The 21299-nt window shown below is 60.7% G+C and overlaps 12 non-coding genes across 12 annotated transcripts; all 12 read left to right on the top strand.

The window, feature by feature from the left end:
- The first annotated feature begins 469 nt into the window (after positions 1-469).
- TRNAD-GUC lies at positions 470-541 on the top strand. Its single transcript has one exon. It is a non-coding gene; the product is annotated as a tRNA-Asp (tRNA).
- A 1172-nt stretch (positions 542-1713) lies between these two features.
- TRNAD-GUC lies at positions 1714-1785 on the top strand. Its single transcript has one exon. It is a non-coding gene; the product is annotated as a tRNA-Asp (tRNA).
- Positions 1786-2966: 1181 nt separating this feature from the next.
- Positions 2967-3038, top strand: TRNAD-GUC. Its single transcript has one exon. It is a non-coding gene; the product is annotated as a tRNA-Asp (tRNA).
- A 1182-nt stretch (positions 3039-4220) lies between these two features.
- TRNAD-GUC lies at positions 4221-4292 on the top strand. Its single transcript has one exon. It is a non-coding gene; the product is annotated as a tRNA-Asp (tRNA).
- A 1169-nt stretch (positions 4293-5461) lies between these two features.
- On the top strand, positions 5462-5533 carry TRNAD-GUC. The gene has a single exon. It is a non-coding gene; the product is annotated as a tRNA-Asp (tRNA).
- Positions 5534-6711: 1178 nt separating this feature from the next.
- TRNAD-GUC lies at positions 6712-6783 on the top strand. The gene has a single exon. It is a non-coding gene; the product is annotated as a tRNA-Asp (tRNA).
- Positions 6784-7957: 1174 nt separating this feature from the next.
- TRNAD-GUC lies at positions 7958-8029 on the top strand. Its single transcript has one exon. It is a non-coding gene; the product is annotated as a tRNA-Asp (tRNA).
- Positions 8030-11694: 3665 nt separating this feature from the next.
- TRNAD-GUC lies at positions 11695-11766 on the top strand. Its single transcript has one exon. It is a non-coding gene; the product is annotated as a tRNA-Asp (tRNA).
- A 1169-nt stretch (positions 11767-12935) lies between these two features.
- On the top strand, positions 12936-13007 carry TRNAD-GUC. Its single transcript has one exon. It is a non-coding gene; the product is annotated as a tRNA-Asp (tRNA).
- A 2387-nt stretch (positions 13008-15394) lies between these two features.
- TRNAD-GUC lies at positions 15395-15466 on the top strand. Its single transcript has one exon. It is a non-coding gene; the product is annotated as a tRNA-Asp (tRNA).
- Positions 15467-16630: 1164 nt separating this feature from the next.
- On the top strand, positions 16631-16702 carry TRNAD-GUC. The gene has a single exon. It is a non-coding gene; the product is annotated as a tRNA-Asp (tRNA).
- Positions 16703-20321: 3619 nt separating this feature from the next.
- TRNAD-GUC lies at positions 20322-20393 on the top strand. Its single transcript has one exon. It is a non-coding gene; the product is annotated as a tRNA-Asp (tRNA).
- Positions 20394-21299: the final 906 nt, after the last annotated feature.

Here is a 21299-nt window from a genome sequence, read left to right as displayed (position 1 = left end):
AAAAGCAGCGCATTCCCTCCTGGAAAGGGCTGTGTTTCGAATGTCCGTCCAGTGCGCGTTGAAGGGAAGGATCTGCGTGCCTGGGCAGCCGCGTCCCTCCAGAGGCGCCTGAGAAGCCAAAGGGGCCGTGGGTGAGTTTGTGATGAGGTGAGTGTGAAGTGTGGAAGGGGGAGGGTGGCAAGAGGAGGTTTTTCTGAGGAAAATGGGTGCTGCTGAGCTGGTAGGTGAGGGCAAGGTCCCAGGCGGGTGTTGTGTGAGGAGCTGTGTAGGCCCGAAAAGGCGTCCTGCTGGGCAAGGGCAGGTGAGGAGGGCCAGGGCTTTTCCCAGGGCTGTTTGTTGCTGCGGCCAAAGGCTTTGGGAAGCAGAAGAGGGCCAGGGGTGTTGTTGCCTGCTGGGGCCCATGCGACGGTGTAGGTGGACGCTGACCATAGCTGGTGTGTGGGAGCTGGGGCCACTCACCGTGCCCCTTTCCTCGTTAGTATAGTGGTGAGTATCCCCGCCTGTCACGCGGGAGACCGGGGTTCGATTCCCCGACGGGGAGGCGGACCCCTTTTGAAGGGGGGACCAAGAAATCCCTGGCCTGCCCACCACATGCCTTGCATTCTCCTTCTACGGCCCCTTCCCTTCGCACCCCGCACTGATGACTTTCACCTCCAGAGAGACAATTACCGCAAGGACAGGCTGGCCCGAGCCAAAGCCTCTCCCTGGCCTTCCGCCCCGGGCCCTGCACGTGGGGGCACGTTCCGAGCGGCAAAGGAAATAGGCTGGCCAGGGCCATGAGGACAATGGCCCAGACAAACGGGAGGGACTTGGTCCAGGGGTGGAGGAAGACAGAAAAAGGGACAGGCATGGGATTGCCTTCCTGTCTTTTTTCCTTTGCTCAGGGTTTTACCTGTGACTGTAATGGGGAGACTTGAGAAATACCTGTGGCCGCCGGCGAGGTAGGTGGTCGCCCGAGAGCGCAGAGCTGAGCATTTTCCGCTGGGCTGCTGCCAGCGCCTGGCCGTGATCGTATAGTGGTTAGTACTCTGCGCCGTGGCCGCAGCAACCTCGGTTCGAACTGGTCACGGCATTGCTTTTTGGTGGGGAGGGGCTATCCTGCAGCACGCCTCGTGGCTCAGCCTGATGGCGCCCGCTTGCAAAGAGAGCCATCAGCCCGCCCTTAGTTTCTGCTTGGGAAAGGAAAGTCCGGGGTCCATCCGTCAGAAAAAGAGTACCAGGACTTCCTGCTGGGCGCCAGGGTCCAAAAGCAGCGCATTCCCTCCTGGAAAGGGCTGTGTTTCGAATGTCCGTCCAGTGCGCGTTGAAGGGAAGGATCTGCGTGCCTGGGCAGCCGCGTCCCTCCAGAGGCGCCTGAGAAGCCAAAGGGGCCGTGGGTGAGTTTGTGATGAGGTGAGTGTGAAGTGTGGAAGGGGGAGGGTGGCAAGAGGAGGTTTTTCTGAGGAAAATGGGTGCTGCTGAGCTGGTAGGTGAGGGCAAGGTCCCAGGCGGGTGTTGTGTGAGGAGCTGTGTAGGCCCGAAAGGCGTCCTGCTGGGCAAGGGCAGGTGAGGAGGGCCAGGGCTTTTCCCAGGGCTGTTTGTTGCTGCGGCCAAAGGCTTTGGGAAGCAGAAGAGGGCCAGGGGTGTTGTTGCCTGCTGGGGCCCATGCGACGGTGTAGGTGGACGCTGACCATAGCTGGTGTGTGGGAGCTGGGGCCACTCACCGTGCCCCTTTCCTCGTTAGTATAGTGGTGAGTATCCCCGCCTGTCACGCGGGAGACCGGGGTTCGATTCCCCGACGGGGAGGCGGACCCCTTTTGAAGGGGGGACCAAGAAATCCCTGGCCTGCCCACCACATGCCTTGCATTCTCCTTCTACGGCCCCTTCCCTTCGCACCCCGCACTGATGACTTTCACCTCCAGAGAGACAATTACCGCGCAAGGACAGGCTGGCCCGAGCCAAAGCCTCTCCCTGGCCTTCCGCCCCCGGGCCCTGCACGTGGGGGCACGTTTCCGAGCGGCAAAGGGAAATAGGCTGGCCAGGGCCATGAGGACAATGGCCCAGACAAACGGGGAGGGACTTGGTCCAGGGGTGGAGGAAGACAGAAAAAGGGACAGGCATGGGATTGCCTTCCTGTCTTTTTTCCTTTGCTCAGGGTTTTACCTGTGACTGTAATGGGGAGACTTGAGAAATACCTGTGGCCGCCGGCGAGGTAGGTGGCCGCCCCGAGAGCGCAGAGCTGAGCATTTTCCGCTGGGCTGCTGCCAGCGCCTGGCCGTGATCGTATAGTGGTTAGTACTCTGCGCCGTGGCCGCAGCAACCTCGGTTCGAATCCGGTCACGGCATTGCTTTTGGTGGGGAGGGGCTATCCTGCAGCACGCTCGTGGCTCAGCCTGATGGCGTCCGCTTGCAAAGAGAGCCATCAGCCCGGCCTTAGTTTCTGCTTGGGAAAGGAAAGTCCGGGGGGTCCATCCGTCAGAAAAAGAGTACCAGGACTTCCTGCTGGGCGCCAGGGTCCAAAAGCAGCGCATTCCCTCCTGGAAAGGGCTGTGTTTCGAATGTCCGTCCAGTGCGCGTTGAAGGGAAGGATCTGCGTGCCTGGGCAGCCGCGTCCCTCCAGAGGCGCCTGAGAAGCCAAAGGGGCCGTGGGTGAGTTTGTGATGAGGTGAGTGTGAAGTGTGGAAGGGGGAGGGTGGCAAGAGGAGGTTTTTCTGAGGAAAATGGGTGCTGCTGAGCTGGTAGGTGAGGGCAAGGTCCCAGGCGGGTGTTGTGTGAGGAGCTGTGTAGGCCCGAAAAGGCGTCCTGCTGGGCAAGGGCAGGTGAGGAGGGCCAGGGCTTTTCCCAGGGCTGTTTGTTGCTGCGGCCAAAGGCTTTGGGAAGCAGAAGAGGGCCAGGGGTGTTGTTGCCTGCTGGGGCCCATGCGACGGTGTAGGTGGACGCTGACCATAGCTGGTGTGTGGGAGCTGGGGCCACTCACCGTGCCCCTTTCCTCGTTAGTATAGTGGTGAGTATCCCCGCCTGTCACGCGGGAGACCGGGGTTTGATACCCCGACGGGGAGGCGGACCCCTTTTGAAGGGGGGACCAAGAAATCCCTGGCCTGCCCACCACATGCCTTGCATTCTCCTTCTACGGCCCCTTCCCTTCGCACCCCGCACTGATGACTTTCACCTCCAGAGAGACAATTACCGCGCAAGGACAGGCTGGCCCGAGCCAAAGCCTCTCCCTGGCCTTCCGCCCCCGGGCCCTGCACGTGGGGGCACGTTTCCGAGCGGCAAAGGGAAATAGGCTGGCCAGGGCCATGAGGACAATGGCCCAGACAAACGGGGAGGGACTTGGTCCAGGGGTGGAGGAAGACAGAAAAAGGGACAGGCATGGGATTGCCTTCCTGTCTTTTTTCCTTTGCTCAGGGTTTTACCTGTGACTGTAATGGGGAGACTTGAGAAATACCTGTGGCCGCCGGCGAGGTAGGTGGCCGCCCCGAGAGCGCAGAGCTGAGCATTTTCCGCTGGGCTGCTGCCAGCGCCTGGCCGTGATCGTATAGTGGTTAGTACTCTGCGCCGTGGCCGCAGCAACCTCGGTTCGAATCCGGGTCACGGCATTGCTTTTTGGTGGGGAGGGGCTATCCTGCAGCACGCCTCGTGGCTCAGCCTGATGGCGTCCGTTTGCAAAGAGAGCCATCAGCCCGTCCTTAGTTTCTGCTTGGGAAAGGAAAGTCCGGGGGGTCCATCCGTCAGAAAAAGAGTACCAGGACTTCCTGCTGGGCGCCAGGGTCCAAAAGCAGCGCATTCCCTCCTGGAAAGGGCTGTGTTTCGAATGTCCGCCCAGTGCGCGTTGAAGGGAAGGATCTGCGTGCCTGGGCAGCCGCGTCCTCCAGAGGCGCCTGAGAAGCCAAAGGGGCCGTGGGTGAGTTTGTGATGAGGTGAGTGTGAAGTGTGGAAGGGGGAGGGTGGCAAGAGGAGGTTTTTCTGAGGAAAATGGGTGCTGCTGAGCTGGTAGGTGAGGGCAAGGTCCCAGGCGGGTGTTGTGTGAGGAGCTGTGTAGGCCCGAAAAGGCGTCCTGCTGGGCAAGGGCAGGTGAGGAGGGCCAGGGCTTTTCCCAGGGCTGTTTGTTGCTGCGCCACAGGCTTTGGGAAGCAGAAGAGGGCCAGGGGTGTTGTTGCCTGCTGGGGCCCATGCGACGGTGTAGGTGGACGCTGACCATAGCTGGTGTGTGGGAGCTGGGGCCACTCACCGTGCCCCTTTCCTCGTTAGTATAGTGGTGAGTATCCCCGCCTGTCACGCGGGAGACCGGGGTTCGATTCCCCGACGGGGAGGCGGACCCCTTTTGAAGGGGGGACCAAGAAATCCCTGGCCTGCCCACCACATGCCTTGCATTCTCCTTCACGGCCCCTTCCCTTCGCACCCGCACTGATGACTTTCACCTCCAGAGAGACAATTACCGCGCAAGGACAGGCTGGCCCGAGCCAAAGCCTCTCCTGGCCTTCCGCCCCGGGCCCTGCACGTGGGGGCACGTTCGAGCGGCAAAGGAAATAGGCTGGCCAGGGCCATGAGGACAATGGCCCAGACAAACGGGAGGGACTTGGTCCAGGGGTGGAGGAAGACAGAAAAGGGACAGGCATGGGATTGCCTTCCTGTCTTTTTCCTTTGCTCAGGGTTTTACCTGTGACTGTAATGGGGAGACTTGAGAAATACCTGTGGCCGCGGCGAGGTAGGTGGCCGCCCGAGAGCGCAGAGCTGAGCATTTTCCGCTGGGCTGCTGCCAGCGCCTGGCCGTGATCGTATAGTGGTTAGTACTCTGCGCCGTGGCGCAGCAACCTCGGTTCGAATCCGGGTCACGGCATTGCTTATTGTTGGGGAGGGGCTATACTGCAGCACCCATCGTGCATCAGCCTGATGGCGTCCGTTTGCAAAGAGAGCCATCAGCCCGCCCTTAGTTTCTGCTTGGGAAAGGAAAGTCCGGGGTCCATCCGTCAGAAAAAGAGTACCAGGACTTCCTGCTGGGCGCCAGGGTCCAAAAGCAGCGCATTCCCTCCTGGAAAGGGCTGTGTTTCGAATGTCCGTCCAGTGCGCGTTGAAGGGAAGGATCTGCGTGCCTGGGCAGCCGCGTCCCTCCAGAGGCGCCTGAGAAGCCAAAGGGGCCGTGGGTGAGTTTGTGATGAGGTGAGTGTGAAGTGTGGAAGGGGGAGGGTGGCAAGAGGAGGTTTTTCTGAGGAAAATGGGTGCTGCTGAGCTGGTAGGTGAGGGCAAGGTCCCAGGCGGGTGTTGTGTGAGGAGCTGTGTAGGCCCGAAAAGGCGTCCTGCTGGGCAAGGGCAGGTGAGGAGGGCCAGGGCTTTTCCCAGGGCTGTTTGTTGCTGCGGCCAAAGGCTTTGGGAAGCAGAAGAGGGCCAGGGGTGTTGTTGCCTGCTGGGGCCCATGCGACGGTGTAGGTGGACGCTGACCATAGCTGGTGTGTGGGAGCTGGGGCCACTCACCGTGCCCCTTTCCTCGTTAGTATAGTGGTGAGTATCCCCGCCTGTCACGCGGGAGACCGGGGTTCGATTCCCCGACGGGGAGGCGGACCCCTTTTGAAGGGGGGACCAAGAAATCCCTGGCCTGCCCACCACATGCCTTGCATTCTCCTTCTACGGCCCCTTCCCTTCGCACCCCGCACTGATGACTTTCACCTCCAGAGAGACAATTACCGCGCAAGGACAGGCTGGCCCTAGCCAAAGCCTCTCCCTGGCCTTCCGCCCCCGGGCCCTGCACGTGGGGGCACGTTTCCGAGCGGCAAAGGGAAATAGGCTGGCCAGGGCCATGAGGACAATGGCCCAGACAAACGGGGAGGGACTTGGTCCAGGGGTGGAGGAAGACAGAAAAAGGGACAGGCATGGGATTGCCTTCCTGTCTTTTTTCCTTTGCTCAGGGTTTTACCTGTGACTGTAATGGGGAGACTTGAGAAATACCTGTGGCCGCCGGCGAGGTAGGTGGCCGCCCCGAGAGCGCAGAGCTGAGCATTTTCCGCTGGGCTGCTGCCAGCGCCTGGCCGTGATCGTATAGTGGTTAGTACTCTGCGCCGTGGCCGCAGCAACCTCGGTTCGAATCCAGGTCACGGCATTGCTTTTTGGTGGGGAGGGGCTATCCTGCAGCACGCCTCGTGGCTCAGCCTGATGGCGTCCGTTTGCAAAGAGAGCCATCAGCCCGGCCGGAGTTTCTGCTTGGGAAAGGAAAGTCCGGGGGGTCCATCCGTCAGAAAAAGAGTACCAGGACTTCCTGCTGGGCGCCAGGGTCCAAAAGCAGCGCATTCCCTCCCGGAAAGGGCTGTGTTTCAATGTCCGTCCAGTGCGCGTTGAAGGGAAGGATCTGCGTGCCTGGGCAGCCGCGTCCTCCAGAGGCGCCTGAGAAGCCAAAGGGGCCGTGGGTGAGTTTGTGATGAGGTGAGTGTGAAGTGTGGAAGGGGAGGGTGGCAAGAGGAGGTTTTTCTGAGGAAAATGGGTGCTGCTGAGCTGGTAGGTGAGGCAAGGTCCCAGGCGGGTGTTGTGTGAGGAGCTGTGTAGGCCCGAAAAGGCGCCCTGCTGGGCAAGGGCAGGTGAGGAGGGCCAGGGCTTTTCCCAGGGCTGTTTGTTGCTGCGCCAAAGGCTTTGGGAAGCAGAAGAGGGCCAGGGTGTTGTTGCCTGCTGGGGCCCATGCGACGGTGTAGGTGGACGCTGACCATAGCTGGTGTGTGGGAGCTGGGGCCACTCACCGTGCCCCTTTCCTCGTTAGTATAGTGGTGAGTACCCCCGCCTGTCACGCGGGAGACCGGGGTTCGATTCCCCGACGGGAGGCGGACCCCTTTGAAGGGGGACCAAGAAATCCCTGGCCTGCCCACCACATGCCTTGCATTCTCCTTCTACGGCCCTTCCCTTCGCACCCGCACTGATGACTTTCACCTCCAGAGAGACAATTACCGCGCAAGGACAGGCTGGCCCGAGCCAAAGCCTCTCCTGGCCTTCCGCCCCGGGCCCTGCACGTGGGGGCACGTTCGAGCGGCAAAGGGAAATAGGCTGGCCAGGGCCATGAGGACAATGGCCCAGACAAACGGGGAGGGACTTGGTCCAGGGTGGAGGAAGACAGAAAAAGGGACAGGCATGGGATTGCCTTCCTGTCTTTTTTCCTTTGCTCAGGGTTTTACCTGTGACTGTAATGGGGAGACTTGAGAAATACCTGTGGCCGCCGGCGAGGTAGGTGGCCGCCCCGAGAGCGCAGAGCTGAGCATTTTCCGCTGGGCTGCTGCCAGCGCCTGGCCGTGATCGTATAGTGGTTAGTACTCTGCGCCGTGGCCGCAGCAACCTCGGTTCGAATCCGGGTCACGGCATTGCTTTTTGGTGGGGAGGGGCTATCCTGCAGCACGCCTCGTGGCTCAGCCTGATGGCGTCCGTTTGCAAAGAGAGCCATCAGCCCGTCCTTAGTTTCTGCTTGGGAAAGGAAAGTCCGGGGGGTCCATCCGTCAGAAAAAGAGTACCAGGACTTCCTGCTGGGCGCCAGGGTCCAAAAGCAGCGCATTCCCTCCTGGAAAGGGCTGTGTTTCGAATGTCCGTCCAGTGCGCGTTGAAGGGAAGGATCTGCGTGCCTGGGCAGCCGCGTCCCTCCAGAGGCGCCTGAGAAGCCAAAGGGGCCGTGGGTGAGTTTGTGATGAGGTGAGTGTGAAGTGTGGAAGGGGGAGGGTGGCAAGAGGAGGTTTTTCTGAGGAAAATGGGTGCTGCTGAGCTGGTAGGTGAGGGCAAGGTCCCAGGCGGGTGTTGTGTGAGGAGCTGTGTAGGCCCGAAAAGGCGTCCTGCTGGGCAAGGGCAGGTGAGGAGGGCCAGGGCTTTTCCCAGGGCTGTTTGTTGCTGCGGCCAAAGGCTTTGGGAAGCAGAAGAGGGCCAGGGGTGTTGTTGCCTGCTGGGGCCCATGCGACGGTGTAGGTGGACGCTGACCATAGCTGGTGTGTGGGAGCTGGGGCCACTCACCGTGCCCCTTTCCTCGTTAGTATAGTGGTGAGTATCCCCGCCTGTCACGCGGGAGACCGGGGTTCGATTCCCCGACGGGGAGGCGGACCCCTTTTGAAGGGGGGACCAAGAAATCCCTGGCCTGCCCACCACATGCCTTGCATTCTCCTTCTACGGCCCCTTCCCTTCGCACCCCGCACTGATGACTTTCACCTCCAGAGAGACAATTACCGCGCAAGGACAGGCTGGCCCGAGCCAAAGCCTCTCCCTGGCCTTCCGCCCCCGGGCCCTGCACGTGGGGGCACGTTTCCGAGCGGCAAAGGGAAATAGGCTGGCCAGGGCCATGAGGACAATGGCCCAGACAAACGGGGAGGGACTTGGTCCAGGGGTGGAGGAAGACAGAAAAAGGGACAGGCATGGGATTGCCTTCCTGTCTTTTTTCCTTTGCTCAGGGTTTTACCTGTGACTGTAATGGGGAGACTTGAGAAATACCTGTGGCCGCCGGCGAGGTAGGTGGCCGCCCCGAGAGCGCAGAGCTGAGCATTTTCCGCTGGGCTGCTGCCAGCGCCTGGCCGTGATCGTATAGTGGTTAGTACTCTGCGCCGTGGCCGCAGCAACCTCGGTTCGAATCCGGGTCACGGCATTGCTTTTTGGTGGGGAGGGGCTATCCTGCAGCACGCCTCGTGGCTCAGCCTGATGGCGTCCGTTTGCAAAGAGAGCCATCAGCCCGTCCTTAGTTTCTGCTTGGGAAAGGAAAGTCCGGGGGGTCCATCCGTCAGAAAAAGAGTACCAGGACTTCCTGCTGGGCGCCAGGGTCCAAAAGCAGCGCATTCCCTCCTGGAAAGGGCTGTGTTTCGAATGTCCGTCCAGTGCGCGTTGAAGGGAAGGATCTGCGTGCCTGGGCAGCCGCGTCCCTCCAGAGGCGCCTGAGAAGCCAAAGGGGCCGTGGGTGAGTTTGTGATGAGGTGAGTGTGAAGTGTGGAAGGGGGAGGGTGGCAAGAGGAGGTTTTTCTGAGGAAAATGGGTGCTGCTGAGCTGGTAGGTGAGGGCAAGGTCCCAGGCGGGTGTTGTGTGAGGAGCTGTGTAGGCCCGAAAAGGCGTCCTGCTGGGCAAGGGCAGGTGAGGAGGGCCAGGGCTTTTCCCAGGGCTGTTTGTTGCTGCGGCCAAAGGCTTTGGGAAGCAGAAGAGGGCCAGGGGTGTTGTTGCCTGCTGGGGCCCATGCGACGGTGTAGGTGGACGCTGACCATAGCTGGTGTGTGGAGCTGGGGCCACTCACCGTGCCCCTTTCCTCGTTAGTATAGTGGTGAGTATCCCCGCCTGTCACGCGGGAGACCGGGTCTGATTCCCGACGGGAGGTGGACCCCTTTTGAAGGGGGGACCAAGAAATCCCTGGCCTGCCCACCACATGCCTTGCATTCTCCTTCTACGGCCCCTTCCCTTCGCACCCCGCACTGATGACTTTCACCTCCAGAGAGACAATTACCGCGCAAGGACAGGCTGGCCTAGCCAAAGCCTCCCTGGCCTTCCGCCCCGGGCCCTGCACGTGGGGCACGTTTCCAGCGGCAAAGGGAAATAGGCTGGCCAGGGCCATGAGGACAATGGCCCAGACAAACGGGAGGGACTTGGTCCAGGGGTGGAGGAAGACAGAAAAGGGACAGGCATGGGATTGCCTTCCTGTCTTTTTCCTTTGCTCAGGGTTTTACCTGTGACTGTAATGGGGAGACTTGAGAAATACCTGTGGCCGCCGGCGAGGTAGGTGGCCGCCCGAGAGCGCAGAGCTGAGCATTTTCCGCTGGGCTGCTGCCAGCGCCTGGCCGTGATCGTATAGTGGTTAGTACTCTGCGCCGTGGGCCGCAGCAACCTCGGTTCGAATCCGGGTCACGGCATTGCTTTTTGGAGTGGAGGGGCTATCCTGCAGCACGCCTCGTGGCTCAGCCTGATGGCGTCCGTTTGCAAAGAGAGCCATCAGCCCGTCCTTAGTTTCTGCTTGGGAAAGGAAAGTCCGGGGGGTCCATCCGTCAGAAAAAGAGTACCAGGACTTCCTGCTGGGCGCCAGGGTCCAAAAGCAGCGCATTCCCTCCTGGAAAGGGCTGTGTTTGAATGTCCGTCCAGTGCGCGTTGAAGGGAAGGATCTGCGTGCCTGGGCAGCCGCGTCCTCCAGAGGCGCCTGAGAAGCCAAAGGGGCCGTGGGTGAGTTTGTGATGAGGTGAGTGTGAAGTGTGGAAGGGGGAGGGTGGCAAGAGGAGGTTTTTCTGAGGAAAATGGGTGCTGCTGAGCTGGTAGGTGAGGGCAAGGTCCCAGGCGGGTGTTGTGTGAGGAGCTGTGTAGGCCCGAAAGGCGTCCTGCTGGGCAAGGGCAGGTGAGGAGGGCCAGGGCTTTTCCCAGGGCTGTTTGTTGCTGCGGCCAAAGGCTTTGGGAAGCAGAAGAGGGCCAGGGGTGTTGTTGCCTGCTGGGGCCCATGCGACGGTGTAGGTGGACGCTGACCATAGCTCTAGAGTGGGAGCTGGGGCCACTCACCGTGCCCCTTTCATCGTTAGTATAGTGGTGAGTATCCCGCCTGTCACGCGGGAGACCGGGTTCGATTCACCGACGGCGAGGCGGACCCCATTTGAAGGGGGGACCAAGAAATCCCTGGCCTGCCCACCACATGCCTTGCATTCTCCTTCTACGGCCCCTTCCCTTCGCACCCCGCACTGATGACTTTCACCTCCAGAGAGACAATTACCGCGCAAGGACAGGCTGGCCCTAGCCAAAGCCTCTCCCTGGCCTTCCGCCCCCGGGCCCTGCACGTTTCCGAGCGGCAAAGGGAAATAGGCTGGCCAGGGCCATGAGGACAATGGCCCAGACAAACGGGGAGGGACTTGGTCCAGGGGTGGAGGAAGACAGAAAAAGGGACAGGCATGGGATTGCCTTCCTGTCTTTTTTCCTTTGCTCAGGGTTTTACCTGTGACTGTAATGGGGAGACTTGAGAAATACCTGTGGCCGGCGAGGTAGGTGGCCGCCCCGAGAGCGCAGAGCTGAGCATTTTCCGCTGGGCTGCTGCCAGCGCCTGGCCGTGATCGTATAGTGGTTAGTACTCTGCGCCGTGGCCGCAGCAACCTCGGTTCGAATCCGGGTCACGGCATTGCTTTTTGGTGGGGAGGGGCTATCCTGCAGCACGCCTCGTGGCTCAGCCTGATGGCGTCCGTTTGCAAAGAGAGCCATCAGCCCGTCCTTAGTTTCTGCTTGGGAAAGGAAAGTCCGGGGGGTCCATCCGTCAGAAAAAGAGTACCAGGACTTCCTGCTGGGCGCCAGGGTCCAAAAGCAGCGCATTCCCTCCTGGAAAGGGCTGTGTTTCGAATGTCCGTCCAGTGCGCGTTGAAGGGAAGGATCTGCGTGCCTGGGCAGCCGCGTCCCTCCAGAGGCGCCTGAGAAGCCAAAGGGGCCGTGGGTGAGTTTGTGATGAGGTGAGTGTGAAGTGTGGAAGGGGGAGGGTGGCAAGAGGAGGTTTTTCTGAGGAAAATGGGTGCTGCTGAGCTGGTAGGTGAGGGCAAGGTCCCAGGCGGGTGTTGTGTGAGGAGCTGTGTAGGCCCGAAAAGGCGTCCTGCTGGGCAAGGGCAGGTGAGGAGGGCCAGGGCTTTTCCCAGGGCTGTTTGTTGCTGCGGCCAAAGGCTTTGGGAAGCAGAAGAGGGCCAGGGGTGTTGTTGCCTGCTGGGGCCCATGCGACGGTGTAGGTGGACGCTGACCATAGCTGGTGTGTGGGAGCTGGGGCCACTCACCGTGCCCCTTTCCTCGTTAGTATAGTGGTGAGTATCCCCGCCTGTCACGCGGGAGACCGGGGTTCGATTCCCCGACGGGGAGGCGGACCCCTTTTGAAGGGGGGACCAAGAAATCCCTGGCCTGCCCACCACATGCCTTGCATTCTCCTTCTACGGCCCCTTCCTTCGCACCCCGCACTGATGACTTTCACCTCCAGAGAGACAATTACCGCGCAAGGACAGGCTGGCCTAGCCAAAGCCTCTCCCTGGCCTTCCGCCCCGGGCCCTGCACGTGGGGCACGTTTCCAGCGGCAAAGGAAATAGGCTGGCCAGGGCCATGAGGACAATGGCCCAGACAAACGGGAGGGACTTGGTCCAGGGGTGGAGGAAGACAGAAAAAGGGACAGGCATGGGATTGCCTTCCTGTCTTTTTTCCTTTGCTCAGGGTTTTACCTGTGACTGTAATGGGGAGACTTGAGAAATACCTGTGGCCGCCGGCGAGGTAGGTGGCCGCCCCGAGAGCGCAGAGCTGAGCATTTTCCGCTGGGCTGCTGCCAGCGCCTGGCCGTGATCGTATAGTGGTTAGTACTCTGCGCCGTGGCCGCAGCAACCTCGGTTCGAATCCGGGTCACGGCATTGCTTTTTGGTGGGAGGGGCTATCCTGCAGCACGCCTCGTGGCTCAGCCTGATGGCGTCCGTTTGCAAAGAGAGCCATCAGCCGTCCTTAGTTTCTGCTTGGGAAAGGAAAGTCCGGGGTCCATCCGTCAGAAAAGAGTACCAGGACTTCCTGCTGGGCGCCAGGGTCCAAAAGCAGCGCATTCCCTCCTGGAAAGGGCTGTGTTTCGAATGTCCGTCCAGTGCGCGTGGAAGGGAAGGCTCTGCGTGCCTGGGCCGCCGCGTCCCTCACGCGGCGCCTGAGAAGCCAAAGGGCCGTGGGTGAGTTTGTGATGAGGTGAGTGTGAAGTGTGGAAGGGGAGGGTGGCAAGAGGAGGTTTTCTGAGGAAAATGGGTGCTGCTGAGCTGGTAGGTGAGGGCAAGGTCCCAGGCGGGTGTTGTGTGAGGAGCTGTGTAGGCCCGAAAAGGCGTCCTGCTGGGCAAGGGCAGGTGAGGAGGGCCAGGGCTTTTCCCAGGGCTGTTTGTTGCTGCGGCCAAAGGCTTTGGGAAGCAGAAGAGGGCCAGGGGTGTTGTTGCCTGCTGGGGCCCATGCGACGGTGTAGGTGGACGCAGACCATAGCTGGTGTGTGGGAGCTGGGGCCACTCACCGTGCCCCTTTCCTCGTTAGTATAGTGGTGAGTATCCCCGCCTGTCACGCGGGAGACCGGGGTTCGATTCCCCGACGGGGAGGCGGACCCCTTTTGAAGGGGGGACCAAGAAATCCCTGGCCTGCCCACCACATGCCTTGCATTCTCCTTCTACGGCCCCTTCCCTTCGCACCCCGCACTGATGACTTTCACCTCCAGAGAGACAATTACCGCGCAAGGACAGGCTGGCCCGAGCCAAAGCCTCTCCTGGCCTTCCGCCCGGGCCCTGCACGTGGGGGCACGTTCCAGCGGCAAAGGAAATAGGCTGGCCAGGGCCATGAGGACAATGGCCCAGACAAACGGGAGGACTTGGTCAGGGGTGGAGGAAGACAGAAAAGGGACAGGCATGGGATTGCCTTCCTGTCTTTTTCCTTTGCTCAGGGTTTTACCTGTGACTGTAATGGGGAGACTTGAGAAATACCTGTGGCCGCGGCGAGGTAGGTGGCCGCCCGAGCGCAGAGCTGAGCATTTTCCGCTGGGCTGCTGCCAGCGCCTGGCCGTGATCGTATAGTGGTTAGTACTCTGCGCCGTGCGCAGCAACCTCGGTTCGAATCCGGGTCACGGCATTGCTTTTTGGTGGGAGGGCTATCCTGCAGCACGCCTCGTGGCTCAGCCTGATGGCGTCCGTTTGCAAAGAGAGCCATCAGCCCGTCCTTAGTTTCTGCTTGGGAAAGGAAAGTCCGGGGTCCATCCGTCAGAAAAAAGTACCAGGACTTCCTGCTGGGCGCCAGGGTCCAAAAGCAGCGCATTCCCTCCTGGAAAGGGCTGTGTTTGAATGTCCGTCCAGTGCGCGTTGAAGGGAAGGATCTGCGTGCCTGGGCAGCCGCGTCCCTCAGAGGCGCCTGAGAAGCCAAAGGGGCCGTGGGTGAGTTTGTGATGAGGTGAGTGTGAAGTGTGGAAGGGGAGGGTGGCAAGAGGAGGTTTTCTGAGGAAAATGGGTGCTGCTGAGCTGGTAGGTGAGGCAAGGTCCCAGGCGGGTGTTGTGTGAGGAGCTGTGTAGGCCCGAAAGGCGTCCTGCTGGGCACGGGCAGGTGAGGAGGGCCAGGGCTTTTCCCAGGGCTGTTTGTTGCTGCGGCCAAAGGCTTTGGGAAGCAGAAGAGGGCCAGGGTGTTGTTGCCTGCTGGGGCCCATGCGACGGTGTAGGTGGCGCTGACCATAGCTGGTGTGTGGGAGCTGGGGCCACTCACGTGCCCCTTTCCTCGTTAGTATAGTGGTGAGTATCCCGCCTGTCACGCGGGAGACCGGGTTCGATTCCCGACGGGAGGCGGACCCCTTTTGAAGGGGGACAAGAAATCCCTGGCCTGCCCACCACATGCCTTGCATTCTCCTTCTCGGCCCCTTCCCTTCGCACCCGCACTGATGACTTTCACCTCCAGAGAGACAATTACCGCGCAAGGACAGGCTGGCCCGAGCCAAAGCCTCTCCTGGCCTTCCGCCCCGGGCCCTGCACGTGGGGCACGTTTCCAGCGGCAAAGGGAAATAGGCTGGCCAGGGCCATGAGGACAATGGCCCAGACAAACGGGAGGACTTGGTCCAGGGGTGGAGGAAGACAGAAAAAGGGACAGGCATGGGATTGCCTTCCTGTCTTTTTCCTTTGCTCAGGGTTTTACCTGTGACTGTAATGGGAGACTTGAGAAATACCTGTGGCCGCCGGCGAGGTAGGTGGCGCCCGAGAGCGCAGAGCTGAGCATTTTCCGCTGGGCTGCTGCCAGCGCCTGGCCGTGATCGTATAGTGGTTAGTACTCTGCGCCGTGGCGCAGCAACCTCGGTTCGAATCCGGGTCACGGCATTGCTATTTGGTGGGGAGGTGCTATCCTGCAGCACGCCTCGTGGCTCAGCCTGATGGCGTCCGTTTGCAAAGAGAGCCATCAGCCCGTCCTTAGTTTCTGCTTGGGAAAGGAAAGTCCGGGGGGTCCATCCGTCAGAAAAAGAGTACCAGGACTTCCTGCTGGGCGCCAGGGTCCAAAAGCAGCGCATTCCCTCCTGGAAAGGGCTGTGTTTGAATGTCCGTCCAGTGCGCGTTGAAGGGAAGGATCTGCGTGCCTGGGCAGCGCGTCCCTCAGAGGCGCCTGAGAAGCCAAAGGGGCCGTGGGTGAGTTTGTGATGAGGTGAGTGTGAAGTGTGGAAGGGGGAGGGTGGCAAGAGGAGGTTTTTCTGAGGAAAATGGGTGCTGCTGAGCTGGTAGGTGAGGGCAAGGTCCCAGGCGGGTGTTGTGTGAGGAGCTGTGTAGGCCCGAAAAGGCGTCCTGCTGGGCAAGGGCAGGTGAGGAGGGCCAGGGCTTTTCCCAGGGCTGTTTGTTGCTGCGGCCAAAGGCTTTGGGAAGCAGAAGAGGGCCAGGGGTGTTGTTGCCTGCTGGGGCCCATGCGACGGTGTAGGTGGACGCTGACCATAGCTGGTGTGTGGGAGCTGGGGCCACTCACTGTGCCCCTTTCCTCGTTAGTATAGTGGTGAGTATCCCCGCCTGTCACGCGGGAGATCGGGGTTCGATTCCCCGACGGGGAGGCGGACCCCTTTTGAAGGGGGGACCAAGAAATCCCTGGCCTGCCCACCACATGCCTTGCATTCTCCTTCTACGGCCCCTTCCCTTCGCACCCCGCACTGATGACTTTCACCTCCAGAGAGACAATTACCGCGCAAGGACAGGCTGGCCCGAGCCAAAGCCTCTCCTGGCCTTCCGCCCGGGCCCTGCACGTGGGGGCACGTTCCAGCGGCAAGGGAAATAGGCTGGCCAGGGCCATGAGGACAATGGCCCAGACAAACGGGGAGGACTTGGTCCAGGGGTGGAGGAAGACAGAAAAGGGACAGGCATGGGATTGCCTTCCTGTCTTTTTCCTTTGCTCAGGGTTTTACCTGTGACTGTAATGGGAGACTTGAGAAATACCTGTGGCCGCCGGCGAGGTAGGTGGCCGCCCGAGCGCAGAGCTGAGCATTTTCCGCTGGGCTGCTGCCAGCGCCTGGCCGTGATCGTATAGTGGTTAGTACTCTGCGCCGTGGCGCAGCAACCTCGGTTCGAATCCGGGTCACGGCATTGCTTTTTGGTGGGAGGGCTATCCTGCAGCACGCCTCGTGGCTCAGCCTGATGGCGTCCGTTTGCAAAGAGAGCCATCAGCCCGTCCTTAGTTTCTGCTTGGGAAAGGAAAGTCCGGGGGGTCCATCCGTCAGAAAAAGAGTACCAGGACTTCCTGCTGGGCGCCAGGGTCCAAAAGCAGCGCATTCCCTCCTGGAAAGGGCTGTGTTTGAATGTCCGTCCAGTGCGCGTTGAAGGAAGGATCTGCGTGCCTGGGCAGCGCGTCCCTCAGAGGCGCCTGAGAAGCCAAAGGGGCCGTGGGTGAGTTTGTGATGAGGTGAGTGTGAAGTGTGGAAGGGGTAGGGTGGCAAGAGGAGGTTTTTCTGAGGAAAATGGGTGCTGCTGAGCTGGTAGGTGAGGGCAAGGTCCCAGGCGGGTGTTGTGTGAGGAGCTGTGTAGGCCCGAAAAGGCGTCCTGCTGGGCAAGGGCAGGTGAGGAGGGCCAGGGCTTTTCCCAGGGCTGTTTGTTGCTGCGGCCAAAGGCTTTGGGAAGCAGAAGAGGGCCAGGGGTGTTGTTGCCTGCTGGGGCCCATGCGACGGTGTAGGTGGACGCAGACCATAGCTGGTGTGTGGGAGCTGGGGCCACTCACCGTGCCCCTTTCCTCGTTAGTATAGTGGTGAGTATCCCTGCCTGTCACGCGGGAGACCGGGGTTCGATTCCCCGACGGGGAGGCGGACCCCTTTTGAAGGGGGGACCAAGAAATCCCTGGCCTGCCCACCACATGCCTTGCATTCTCCTTCTACGGCCCCTTCCCTTCGCACCCCGCACTGATGACTTTCACCTCCAGAGAGACAATTACCGCGCAAGGACAGGCTGGCCTAGCCAAAGCCTCTCCCTGGCCTTCCGCCCCGGGCCCTGCACGTGGGGGCACGTTTCAGCGGCAAAGGGAAATAGGCTGGCCAGGGCCATGAGGACAATGGCCCAGACAAAGCGGGAGGACTTGGTCCAGGGTGGAGGAAGACAGAAAAAGGGACAGGCATGGGATTGCCTTCCTGTCTTTTTCCTTTGCTCAGGGTTTTACCTGTGACTGTAATGGGAGACTTGAGAAATACCTGTGGCCGCGGCGAGGTAGGTGGCCGCCCGAGCGCAGAGCTGAGCATTTTCCGCTGGGCTGCTGCCAGCGCCTGGCGTGATCGTATAGTGGTTAGTACTCTGCGCCGTGGCGCAGCAACCTCGGTTCGAATCCGGGTCACGGCATTGCTTTTTGGTGGGGAGGGCTATCCTGCAGCACGCCTCGTGGCTCAGCCTGATGGCGTCCGTTTGCAAAGAGAGCCATCAGCCGTCCTTAGTTTCTGCTTGGGAAAGGAAAGTCCGGGGTCCATCCGTCAGAAAAGAGTACCAGGACTTCCTGCTGGGCGCCAGGGTCCAAAAGCAGCGCATTCCCTCCTGGAAAGGGCTGTGTTTGAATGTCCGTCCAGTGCGCGTTGAAGGGAAGGATCTGCGTGCCTGGGCAGCGCGTCCCTCAGAGGCGCCTGAGAAGCCAAAGGGGCCGTGGGTGAGTTTGTGATGAGGTGAGTGTGAAGTGTGGAAGGGGAGGGTGGCAAGAGGAGGTTTTCTGAGGAAAATGGGTGCTGCTGAGCTGGTAGGTGAGGGCAAGGTCCCAGGCGGGTGTTGTGTGAGGAGCTGTGTAGGCCCGAAGGCGTCCTGCTGGGCAAGGGCAGGTGAGGAGGGCCAGGGCTTTTCCCAGGGCTGTTTGTTGCTGCGGCCAAAGGCTTTGGGAAGCAGAAGAGGGCCAGGGTGTTGTTGCCTGCTGGGGCCCATGCGACGGTGTAGGTGGGCGCTGACCATAGCTGGTGTGTGGGAGCTGGGGCCACTCACCGTGCCCCTTTCCTCGTTAGTATAGTGGTGAGTATCCCGCCTGTCACGCGGGAGACCGGGGTTCGATTCCCCGGCGGAGGCGGACCCCTTTGAAGGGGACCAAGAAATCCCTGGCCTGCCCACCACATGCCTTGCATTCTCCTTCTCGGCCCCTTCCTTCGCACCCGCACTGATGACTTTCACCTCCAGAGAGACAATTACCGCGCAAGGACAGGCTGGCCCGAGCCAAAGCCTCTCCTGGCCTTCCGCCCCGGGCCCTGCACGTGGGGGCACGTTCCAGCGGCAAAGGGAAATAGGCTGGCCAGGGCCATGAGGACAATGGCCCAGACAAACGGGAGGACTTGGTCCAGGGGTGGAGGAAGACAGAAAAAGGGACAGGCATGGGATTGCCTTCCTGTCTTTTTCCTTTGCTCAGGGTTTTACCTGTGACTGTAATGGGAGACTTGAGAAATACCTGTGGCCGCGGCGAGGTAGGTGGCCGCCCGAGAGCGCAGAGCTGAGCATTTTCCGCTGGGCTGCTGCCAGCGCCTGGCCGTGATCGTATAGTGGTTAGTACTCTGCGCCGTGGCGCAGCAACCTCGGTTCGAATCCGGGTCACGGCATTGCTTTTTGGTGGGGAGGGCTATCCTGCAGCACGCCTCGTGGCTCAGCCTGATGGCGTCCGTTTGCAAAGAGAGCCATCAGCCGTCCTTAGTTTCTGCTTGGGAAAGGAAAGTCCGGGGGGTCCATCCGTCAGAAAAAGGGTACCAGGACTTCCTGCTGGGCGCCAGGGTCCAACAGCAGCGCATTCCCTCCTGGAGAGGGCTGGGGTTCGAATGTCCGTCCAGTGCGCGTTGAAGGGACGGATCTGCGTGCCTGGGCAGCGCGTCCTCCAGAGGCGCCTGAGAAGCCAAAGGGGCCGTGGGTGAGTTTGTGATGAGGTGAGTGTGAAGTGTGGAAGGGGAGGGTGGCAAGAGGAGGTTTTCTGATGAAAATGGGTGCTGCTGAGCGGGTAGGTGAGGCAAGGTCCCAGGCGGGTGTTGTGTGAGGAGCTGTGTAGGCCCGAAAAGGCGTCCTGCTGGGCAAGGGCAGGTGAGGAGGGCCAGGGCTTTTCCCAGGGCTGTTTGTTGCTGCGGCCAAAGGCTTTGGGAAGCAGAAGAGGGCCAGGGGTGTTGTTGCCTGCTGGGGCCCATGCGACGGTGTAGGTGGACGCTGACCATAGCTGGTGTGTGGGAGCTGGGGCCACTCACTGTGCCCCTTTCCTCGTTAGTATAGTGGTGAGTATCCCCGCCTGTCACGCGGGAGACCAGGATTCGATTCCCCGACGGGGAGGCGGACCCCTTTTGAAGGGGGGACCAAGAAATCCCTGGCCTGCCCACCACATGCCTTGCATTCTCCTTCTACGGCCCCTTCCCTTCGCACCCCGCACTGATGACTTTCACCTCCAGAGAGACAATTACCGCGCAAGGACAGGCTGGCCCTAGCCAAAGCCTCTCCTGGCCTTCCGCCCCGGGCCCTGCACGTGGGGCACGTTTCCAGCGGCAAAGGGAAATAGGCTGGCCAGGGCCATGAGGACAATGGCCCAGACAAACGGGGAGGACTTGGTCCAGGGTGGAGGAAGACAGAAAAAGGGACAGGCATGGGATTGCCTTCCTGTCTTTTTCCTTTGCTCAGGGGTTTTACCTGTGACTGTAATGGGAGACTTGAGAAATACCTGTGGCCGCCGGCGAGGTAGGTGGCCGCCCGAGCGCAGAGCTGAGCATTTTCCGCTGGGCTGCTGCCAGCGCCTGGCCGTGATCGTATAGTGGTTAGTACTCTGCCGTGGCGCAGCAACCTCGGTTCGAATCCGGGTCACGGCATTGCTTTTTGGTGGGGAGGGCTATCCTGCAGCACGCCTCGTGGCTCAGCCTGATGGCGTCCGTTTGCAAAGAGAGCCATCAGCCCGTCCTTAGTTTCTGCTTGGGAAAGGAAAGTCCGGGGTCCATCCGTCAGAAAAGAGTACCAGGACTTCCTGCTGGGCGCCAGGGTCCAAAAGCAGCGCATTCCCTCCTGGAAAGGGCTGTGTTTCGAATGTCCGTCCAGTGCGCGTTGAAGGGAAGGATCTGCGTGCCTGGGCAGCCGCGTCCCTCCAGAGGCGCCTGAGAAGCCAAAGGGGCCGTGGGTGAGTTTGTGATGAGGTGAGTGTGAAGTGTGGAAGGGAGGGTGGCAAGAGGAGGTTTTCTGAGGAAAATGGGTGCTGCTGAGCTGGTAGGTGAGGGCAAGGTCCCAGGCGGGTGTTGTGTGAGGAGCTGTGTAGGCCCGAAGGCGTCCTGCTGGGCAAGGGCAGGTGAGGAGGGCCAGGGCTTTTCCCAGGGCTGTTTGTTGCTGCGGCCAAAGGCTTTGGGAAGCAGAAGAGGGCCAGGGTGTTGTTGCCTGCTGGGGCCCATGCGGCGGTGTAGGTGGGCGCTGACCATAGCTGGTGTGTGGGAGCTGGGGCCACTCACCGTGCCCCTTTCCTCGTTAGTATAGTGGTGAGTATCCCCGCCTGTCACGCGGGAGACCGGGGTTCGATTCCCCGACGGGGAGGCGGACCCCTTTTGAAGGGGGGACCAAGAAATCCCTGGCCTGCCCACCACATGCCTTGCATTCTCCTTCTCCGGCCCCTTCACTTCGCACCCCGCACTGATGACTTTCACCTCCAGAGAGACCATTACCGCGCAAGGACAGGCTGGCCCAGCCAAAGCCTCTCCCTGGCCTTCCGCCCCGGGCCCTGCACGTGGGGGCACGTTTCCAGCGGCAAAGGAAATAGGCTGGCCAGGGCCATGAGGACAATGGCCCAGACAAACGGGAGGACTTGGTTCAGGGGTGGAGGAAGACAGAAAAAGGGACAGGCATGGGATTGCCTTCCTGTCTTTTTTCCTTTGCTCAGGGTTTTACCTGTGACTGTAATGGGGAGACTTGAGAAATACCTGTGGCCGCCGGCGAGGTAGGTGGCCGCCCCGAGAGCGCAGAGCTGAGCATTTTCCGTTGGGCTGCTGCCAGCGCCTGGCCGTGATCGTATAGTGGTTAGTACTCTGCGCCGTGGCCGCAGCAACCTCGGTTCGAATCCGGGTCACGGCATTGCTTTTGGTGGGAGGGCTATCCTGCAGCACGCCTCGTGGCTCAGCCTGATGGCGTCCGTTTGCAAAGAGAGCCATCAGCCCGTCCTTAGTTTCTGCTTGGGAAAGGAAAGTCCGGGGGGTCCATCCGTCAGAAAAAGAGTACCAGGACTTCCTGCTGGGCGCCAGGGTCCAAAAGCAGCGCATTCCCTCCTGGAAAGGGCTGTGTTTCGAATGTCCGTCCAGTGCGCGTTGAAGGGAAGGATCTGCGTGCCTGGGCAGCCGCGTCCCTCCAGAGGCGCCTGAGAAGCCAAAGGGGCCGTGGGTGAGTTTGTGATGAGGTGAGTGTGAAGTGTGGAAGGGGGAGGGTGGCAAGAGGAGGTTTTTCTGAGGA

Source organism: Mauremys reevesii, linkage group 1 (assembly GCF_016161935.1).
Source record: "Mauremys reevesii isolate NIE-2019 linkage group 1, ASM1616193v1, whole genome shotgun sequence".
In the NCBI taxonomy this organism is placed as follows: domain Eukaryota; kingdom Metazoa; phylum Chordata; order Testudines; family Geoemydidae; genus Mauremys; species Mauremys reevesii.
The sequence above is the reverse complement of the archived record's forward strand: the minus strand, read 5'-3'. Positions and strand labels throughout refer to the sequence as shown.